This window comes from Fringilla coelebs, assembly GCF_963513975.1.
Source record: "Fringilla coelebs genome assembly, chromosome: 14".
NCBI classification, from domain to species: domain Eukaryota; kingdom Metazoa; phylum Chordata; class Aves; order Passeriformes; family Fringillidae; genus Fringilla; species Fringilla coelebs.
The window spans coordinates 10,230,695-10,240,156 of NC_140040.1; positions in this window are offsets into that span (position 1 = coordinate 10,230,695).

Below are 9,462 nucleotides of genomic sequence, written 5' to 3' on the forward strand. Positions count from 1 at the left end.
CTTCTGCAGGCTGCGGTTCTGCTTTTACGATGCTTAAAGCAGGGGTACCTGATAATCGCGTTGGGATTAAATACATTTCAAGCACTGCAAGAAGGAGCCTGTGTTAATGCTGCTGTGGCTGTGGGAGTGATCCATCCCCCCTGCCAGGAGCCTTGGAGTCTGAGAGGGATGGGACAGGTGATGTGGCATCCAGCCTGGCCCTGGGCTGGCTCAGGGGTTCTGCTCCCTGCTCGGGTCCCCCAGCAGTGCTGAGGGGCGCTGGCTGCGGGGCACTTGCTGTGCTGGGAACAAGCTGCAGTGCTGCAGAGCAGAGTCAGAGCCCTTAGCAGCTCTGGGTGTGCTGCTCAGGGGCAGCAGGGAGCCAGCCACGGGCTCATGGTGCTGCAGGTTTGCAGCTGTAGAGAGGAAGAGCCCACGTGCTGCTGGTCTGCACTGCTGGACGTGGTGAGCTGAGGGCGAACCTGACCGAGCTCCTGCCAATTAGAGAAGCACTTGAGGACATGACTGGATCACAGCCCTGCTGCCTGAGACTTTTTGTGATCATGAGCGAGCCCATTATTTAGGATCCTAGAAGGGAAATAATGAAAGAAACCTATTTTGATTTGGACACCAAATATAAGCTCTTCTGGTGAGCTGGTGTCAAGCAAATTGCTGTGTGTTTTTAGGAGGCCAAATTAAAAGTTAATTGAGTGTGAGCTACCAGTCATAAAGGTGAGATAGGTTTGAATGCCCGTTTTTGGGTGGGGTATTCTACTACCTCAAAATCTGAATTTTCAGTCAGAGGTGTTATCCATCTGGGAACACTGCCCACTGATGCCACATGGGTTGGTGATGGGAAGCACAGGACTCTCAAGAGAGCGGCTGAGATTTTTCTCCCACGCAAAATATGCAACATTTAGGCAAGTTATTTAATTTCTGCCATGCCCTGCTGTGTGGGGGAGAATGTCCTCTGATTCCCATGGGTGAGCAGCCCTCATCCTCCCCTCTGCACAGGCTTTGTGCTGGGTGAAGAGCTGCTCCTGCGCGGGGACAAGGTGTGGCTGATGCGTCCCAGATAAACCCTCACACAAAAAAGGCACTGTGTCACTGAATGGGATTCCAGTGTAGCTCTTTAATTTCATCCCTTGGAAATGTTTCTCCTCTTTCATCCAACTGCCTTTATCTTAACTTCTGATCTGAGGAAAGCAGCAGCCTTTCAAATTGAACAAACCCTGTTTCAAATAGGCTCTTCTGCTTGTGACAAGATGTACCTCATTTTCTCTGCAAGCCCTCAGCAAGGTCACACCTTTTTAATTTATTTTCTGTAAGAAAAATCTAGTTGCATGATAGAACAAGGCCAGATCTAGCTAGAGGTCATTTCTTGAACTAGTCATAAAGTAGAATAGAATTAGAACCATTTAATATCCCAGAACTTTGCAAGTATAGTTCTATTAGAGTATGGGGTTTGTGTTTACAAATCAACATAAATATCTGCTTAAAGTTGTAGCCAATTCAATTATAATAAAGGAACTATTTTAGATTTTTTTTCTCCTTTATACTGAGTGACCTTTCTTTTCCTTTCTTCCTTTTTTTTTTGTTTTGATATCTCCTAGACGCAAAATCCCTAGTACAACCAGGCAGCATCATAACTTGAATTAATTTTTTGTATTACTAAAATTAAATAACCCTGTTTCTTCTAGAAATACTCACATTTTGTGTAAATACATATTTCATTAATATGTATTAATACAGAACTTACCCACATTTAATAGATTTGTTATTTGCTCAGAAAACCCCAGTCTGGGTACCATCTGTATGTTGTCCTAGAAATTTACACAGGTGTACATCTGAAAGACATTAGTTTCTGCCCTCATCCTTACTGCCATCCCCTGCTGCTTTTTTGTAGAGCATATATTCAGCAACAGTACAGTGGTTTTTTAACCAGAATTCCCCAGCCAGTTTTTGTTAGATTGCTCATGTTCCCAGAGAGCCATTTCCCACCAGCCTATCTCTTTCCTGCCATACTCTCAGATGCCAGCTGTTGGTTTGCAGCATCAGCTTTCCACAGGCTGGGGTTGTTCCAACAAGTGGAGTATGGATGTGAGAGACCTTTCACTGGCAGAGGCGCTGGGCACCTTGCAGCAGCGACAGGCAGAGCTCAGGTCCTGCTCAGGTCTGGGTATGAAAATGTCACAGGGCTGTTGGGGGCTCTCCAGGTGCCCTCTCTGCTCAGGTTTTCCTCTTGTCAAGTCCATTATGTCAAAGGCCTATCTAAACTTCTTGGTTGTACATCTCGGGTGCAGCAGAGCGTGGCGTCTCCTCCTAGGAGCTCCCAACGCCTTTGACTGACGTCTGTGCTCGCTGTATGTCTGTACACTCCAAGTTTGGATGGAAAATATTGAAAAAGGCTATGTGTACATGTGAGGTAGCTGGTTTTCTTAGAGGTTTTTTTTATATAATTGATAATGTCACGATTCCACTGTGCCCCAGAGCAGCTCAGTCATTCATTCTGGGATTTGCGTTGAAGTATTCGTGCACCACGTTCGAATGCTGTGCAAAAGGGTGACCTGAATGCTCTGAAACTGAGGCAGGGATCAAAGGCATTCTTGAGCTCTGACAATACTGTGCTGTGTACTATCATTAACTTGCACATCACTGTGCAGTTCCACCTTACCACACTCCTATATGGGTAAAATAATAGTGCTGATTGACATTACCATATGAGCTGAGGATTATTTATTAATAGCTACTAACAGTTTTTGACCACTCAATAGATATCATTATTTTCACTTGAACATAACTCACATTTTGATTTGTTTGACTAAATTTACACTTGCATGGAGACTGCTTGGAAAAATTGCTATAGCCCCACAGTAATTTATCAGCATTCAGTCATACTTCAGGCAAATGGAAGCTTTTTCTAATAAAATTTATGTATTAAAATAACATGGAGAATTTTTGAATTATGGAAAAACACCAAGAGTGCATGTTGGAATAACAAGCTCTCAAATATTAAAGGAGTACAGAAAAGGAGATGGAACTTTGCCATTTTTCCCATTCAAAATTCGAGTGATATAGGGTATGTCTTCATGTTTTCCTATAAACATAGTTCTGGGCTTAAGAGAGCATAATCAAGGATAAATTTGCTTTTGAGGGTTTAACTCTTCCACGTGTGAGAAATCAGGCCTAAAATAAAGTGGTCAGAATGTCAACTAAGCAGAAAGTGTTTCATCTTTTTTGTCAGACTAGGTTTTCTATTTAAATTCCAAATCAATAAGATTACTAATAAAATCTGTGGTCATCTTTCTTCCGGCTAGCCTAAGGAGCTCCCACAGCCAGGCAAAGTGTGGTGACTTTGCAGGAATGTCACTGTGACTGGGCTCACAAGAGCAATCCTGCTGATCAAAATGAGATTCACCTCTGAGGCTGAATAAGTAAAATTGCAGCTGCAAAAAAAGCTTTTACACAACCCCAGTCTTGGTCTGGTTTGGCACAGAGGAAATAGCTGCAGGATTCCATCATTCAGTTTCAGGGCTTCAATTCATAGTGCAATAGAATTAAGTTAGAGATGTTTGAAAAATGATCGTTTAAAAGCCTGTCTTTAAAATATTTTTACACTTCTCTTTCCAACAAGAGCATGTTTTTATTCACTGTCTTCACTGCTTGAGCTTCTCACTCCATGCTTGTTCTACAAATCTTATGTCTCTAGATTGGTCTTTTTAGTAATCTGAAAGTCAAGTGCCTACACAGGCGTTATTAGAGACAGATGATATATCATCCACTCTTTTATTATTTCTTGTACTGAGACAAGACCATCTGTTGTCTTAAAACTACCCACACTTAGTAAGAAATTTCTTTATAAATCACTGTATGGAGGAAAAGAGAACATTCTTGCTGTGTACAGACTGATCCTTCTTGTTAATGTAGGGTTAAAATATGTTCAGTGTATCTTGAAAATATAAACTCAGAGTTACCTGAATTGTGTTGAATGGTGTGTATCCTTCTTTTTTCATCATTTTAAAAATAAGTGCGAAAATAACTTTAATGAAAAGCCCTTTAGAATGGGGGGAAAAGACATTATAAGTATGACTTAATTGGTTCAATGAAATTGTTTCATAGTATCCTCTACAGCTGGTAAAACTACCACACATTTCTCTTGGTTAATAAAACCTGTGACATATTTATGATGGAAATAACAGTTGCACAGAGCAACAGTGGTATTAGGAATTCCTAATGGCCTCTTTAAAACACAAATGTCTTACTTGGGAACAATTTTAATTTTTTTTTAATCAGAAAATCTTCCTTAAAACACTGCTATTTCAAATTGCAAAAGATAGAATGATTTGTACAAGCTGTTCTATATTATTTGGACAGACTCTGAAAAAACATGAAAGACTAAAAAAGATCAAAAGTTTGTTTATATCACCAGCTTATTTCTAGTGAAAAATCCTTTGACAGATCTCTGTAAACTGAAAATTGCTTTAGCCAAACTTATCCCCATTTCTACAATACTTTAGATATTATAGTTGAATTAACCACTGATGTATTTCAAAATATATTCCTCCTTCCTGGTAATGCAATGTTCTGAACTGTATTAATCTTTACTTGAATAATTGTTAGTGAGAGGTTGTATGAGAATATGGGGTACTTCTTCCAACAGAAACTTCAATGTTTTCCAACTTGATTCAGGCCAAGGAAGTTCAAGAGACTTAGTACTAACATTTACTGTAGGTGCAGGAATGAACAACTTTTCAGTAGAGGTACAAAGCAACAATAAAATAAGAATTAGATGAGAATAAAAGCATTTATCTTGCTTAATATTATGTACCTTGAAATTCAGTCTGTGAGGTTTCCTTTACAGTCAAGCAATAGGAAGACTTACTTCCACAGGTCAAAATACTCCATTTCACATGTCTCAGACACAGTATAGCTCAATTTTACAGATTCTTGTCTTGATTGACTTGTCTGTCTGAGAAACTGGTAAGAGTGGATGCTTAAATTTTAGATTACTAACACAGCTGAGATTAATCCTGATTGCTATTCATGATGTAATAACAACAACATAGTTGGAATAATTAATGATTGTTTGTTTGTTATGATGATCTGGGAAAAGCAGAAAAAAGATGCAAGGATACTGTGAAAAGCAGAAAATGTCAGAAATAAGAGCACAGGTTTGAAGACTTTGTAATTATATAGATGAGAATAGGTTTTGAAAGGGAAAAGAAAAAACATTGAACATAAACAGAGATAAGTTGTGTTCTCAGATTCGCATCCAACTTTGAATTTGCCAAATTTGTGATGAGAGAGATTAATGCTTTTGAAATGTATAGGAAAATTGCTTCAGGATCTCATTGTACCATCCAAAGGCAATGTCTTAGGGTAATAGAAGATGGCAGAGTTCTTTGGGCTGGACTAATTTTACCCTCAGAACATCTGTAGACTTCTGCTGGAAGTGGGATACTGTGCTCCAAGACATCTGTGCCGGGCATAGATCAGGATGAGAAATGTTTGCTGTGGCATTTCAAGTCTTGTGGAAGGATTGTATGTAGGTTAACAGCAAGTCTGAAGAAATCTGTGCTATAATATTGATCAAGATAATTTAGATTTCATGGACCTTTTCTTAATATGAAAGGTCAAGGTGGATAGAACAAAATATCTGTATAATAGATGAAGCCAAATAGCATCATGACTCCTAAAATATACCAGTTGCATACTAAATGATTAACTTTCAGAACTAGTCACTGACTGCCATTGCCCTGACAGTCTGGGTAGCCTTCATTGCTGTGTATGGGTTTGAGAGAGGATCCAAATCAGACCTTGATTTCTAAGCAATACCAGACAATGGGAGCAACATCTCAGACTGGTGCTGCACATCTAAAGGGTGTCACTCATTGTGTATTTGTGATGTACATCATGGGTATTGGTTTCCCCACCGCAGTAACAAATTTTCTAAAAAGTCAAGACAATTAATAATTTAATTTCCTTGTTGCAGCCACTGTCCCAACATATCAAATTATATTTCTGTATGTTCCCCTACACCCCCTAAGCAAAGTAACAGAACCTACATGGATGTCCCAAATGAACTCTTCCTGGTCATTATGATGGTTTTAACTGACCAAAGGAAGAGCTATTCGAGCTATTAAGGTAGTGTGGGAAATCCAGTAGTTATCATACTTGTGAGGGTGGGGATTGGAAAATGCAGAACTGCCCTGTGGTATTTCATCAATGTTTTATATAGTAACATATTTCACAAGAAAGTTTTATTTACTTAGGCAATTAAGAAGCAAACCTTCCTGTTCTGTGTTTGGCATTCTGTCCTGGAACCAAACGCCCATGGCAAGTTATGGTCTGTTTTAAAATACAGAATGTAAATTGGAATAGAGTGCAGCACACACCTGCTCATCTCCAATCAGATAGGCAAGCAGTATGCAAACTGCAAGCAGCTGTAGTGAAGAAAAAAGCAAATAAGGACATTGTCTACTTCTATACAGAGAAGGAGCTATATCAAATAGAGGAAAGGTACAAAAGCCCTTGTATTTCATCCTTTTTCACACAGAAGATACGCTTTTCTCATAATGGTGATGGCAAAAATAAGCATAGTAACTGATTCTCAGAGTCTGTGTGACAGTGGTGGGACACAGAGAGAGTTCACAGTTTTAGGACCCTGGTCCATTTGCTGATGCTTGTTAAAAGGTCTTTTTTTCAAAGCTCAAATAGCAAGAAGGATTGGTACTGTTTGATAATTACATGGTACAGAAAAACTTGAGTTTCTTGATGGCTTATTTCTTTGATTTGCAGACATTGTGATTATTGCATTTTGGCTGTGATCCAGTCTTTTCATGCAGCTTTAGAACCAGTGGAATTAAAACTTCAAATTATCTATTTGTTATTAATGGAGAGACCCAGCTTCTCCATTGCTTTCTTTGGAATGCTTTTCACTTTCATCACGGTAAGGGCTGTGCTCTGGTTGCACCATTGGTGAATACTAAGCTCCAGTTGCTGTTTATTTAGCAAGTGCAAAGAAATGTTTATGTTCATTGTTAATTCCAGATAATTATTGCTACTAGCTTGTTTCATGTGTTCTGCAGGCAGTTATTGCACTAACAGATAGACACAGCCATTCATACAAACAATTATTGCCTACCTTGTAAAATAAAATGGGTTTGTCCTCCCATTCTAGTATTATCTGTAGTCCATTGTTTTATGCATCTTAAAAAACTTTTTATGCAACTGCTTTGCTTACTCATTTATTTAATGGAATACAGACAGATGCCAGATCTGTTTTGCCTGTTTTGGTGTTCTGCAGTTGATTGTTTTATATAGGAAATGTATAAACTTTTTTGCAAGTTTGTCATTCTCAATAGCATTTGCAGAAGAAACATCCATCCATGCAATTTTCTTTAAATCACATTTATACTTCTGAAAATTTTGTCTTACAGAAGTTTTTCCCAATAAACACTTTGATGCAACTGAGCTGTGTGGGAAAACTGATGCTGACTGCTCTCCTATTCTTTTCTCCAAGCAGTTGAAAGGTTTTGCAATGATAATTTTGCTTACAGTCTCTTTTGTTACACCCAGTAAAACACAACAGTCTGGGAGGGATCAGTGTACCCGATTGCACCAGGTGCGAAAATGAAACGCATTGCATTTCTTCAGGCAGTCTGCATTTTACATTGGTAATTAATCTGTACACATGTTAGTAAAGAGAATGAAATTACTTTGGCAGTGTTCAGTAGGAGCCAAAGCTACACCTCCAAACATTTCTTGTAATGCTGTGATGATCTATTTTCAAAAATCAGCCTGGGAGTGTGTTTGTGGGACAAGCATGCAACTTTTGGCACCCTTGTCTTTGCTTTGCTTGTAGAACAGCACTTGCCTGGTCCTTGGTCTGCACCACCCCAGCTCCTCTGCTCTCCCACAGTGACCCTCTGCTGTGGATTGCAGCCATGCCTCTGCCACTTCAGGTTAAATTCAATTTTTTTCATCATGGCTCCTTCCCAGCAAGCTCCAAACTGGCCTCCTTCTTGCTCCTTTATCCAGAATTTATGAAGCTCTTTCCAAAGTTAAATTCATGTATGTAGGCTTGTGTAACGCACTTAGTCTGCTGCAGATGTGAGGTTAACTTTTAATTCATTTCAAACATGCTACAACTAACACATATTTGTCTGAAGCTGTAGGAGCTGTTAACACTTTCTGCCTTGCAAATCTCTCTAGGTTGCTTCTGGAATCACAGCAGAAATACAAGAGTCCCTACTCTATTCTGTCTCTGTCCCGTTCCTCCTGAGCTAGGACACAGGGTCTTGTCTTGATAATTATGCTGAAGATGAACAATTGATTTGTGATTCTGGCTGAAAAGACTTCTCTATTATTTCATTGTGTTTTGGGCATTGCTTGGTCACGTTTTTGAAATGAATAAATGAAGGATGTATTTTCTTATTGGTTTTGAAAGGAGGGGATACAGGAGAAGAAAAAATTTAAAGTAGCGTAAATACTAGGACTTGAGAGAAACATATTCTCATTAATGGTCTTCCCTTTCCTTCTGTCTTGACCTCTGTCACAGATGGACCAAATGAGCAACATTATAAATACAATCATCTTTCTTTAGTAGCATGAATCCTGAGGAACTCAAAAGTTCCTCCAAAGAAACAAGTGAGTAAAAGAACACAACCAATGTGCAAACAGGGTCATACTAAAAATCCCCACAAAACCCAAACCTGACATGTTTTATGCATTTGGTTATTGACTAAATTAATGTATTATGATTACATTTCCATTTTAAATAAAATACCTAAATGCAAAGCAATTCCTGGCAAGCTGAGAAAGGCAAATAAAAAGAATTGATTAGCAAGAGGTGAGGTTTTTTAAATAAAGTTTGATGAAGCAGGTCAGGTTGAACTATGCAGTATTCATTCATATTTCAGCAGTAAGCTCTCATTATGTGGTGTAAACTAATCTAGATCTCTCCATCTGGCAGTTGTGAGGAGAAGTAGTCAAGAATGTGATCAATCAGCTGCAGCCCAGCTAAGTACTTCACTGTAATTAAACTTGAACAGCATTAAAAATTACATGCAGTAATTGAAGAGAGGTGATTTCCAGTGTAGTACCTTTAGCTTGTTTGGCGAGTATGTACTTTTATGAATATATAAATATTGCTTTTGGGCTTAATGCCCATATGGGAGTTGATACACCCAGTGGGTCACTGGATCCCTCAGTGGTGTAAATCTGCCCAGTTGCTGTGATTTCAGTGGTGATACATTAGTGCAGGGTAGCTCGGGACCTTGCCAAGTCCATAAATATGAATGCCATTCTGTATGTTACACCAGCTGTGTAAATCCAAACTGTTAACATCATTACTGTGTATTTATCACTGCCAGACTAAGAAAGCTGTGAAGAAACAGTTATGGTTGAAAGCAGTTAATTAATTAGCTTAAAGGCAAGATTGTGGCTTAGCTTAATGCAGCTATGCAGGCAGGCACAGGCTGC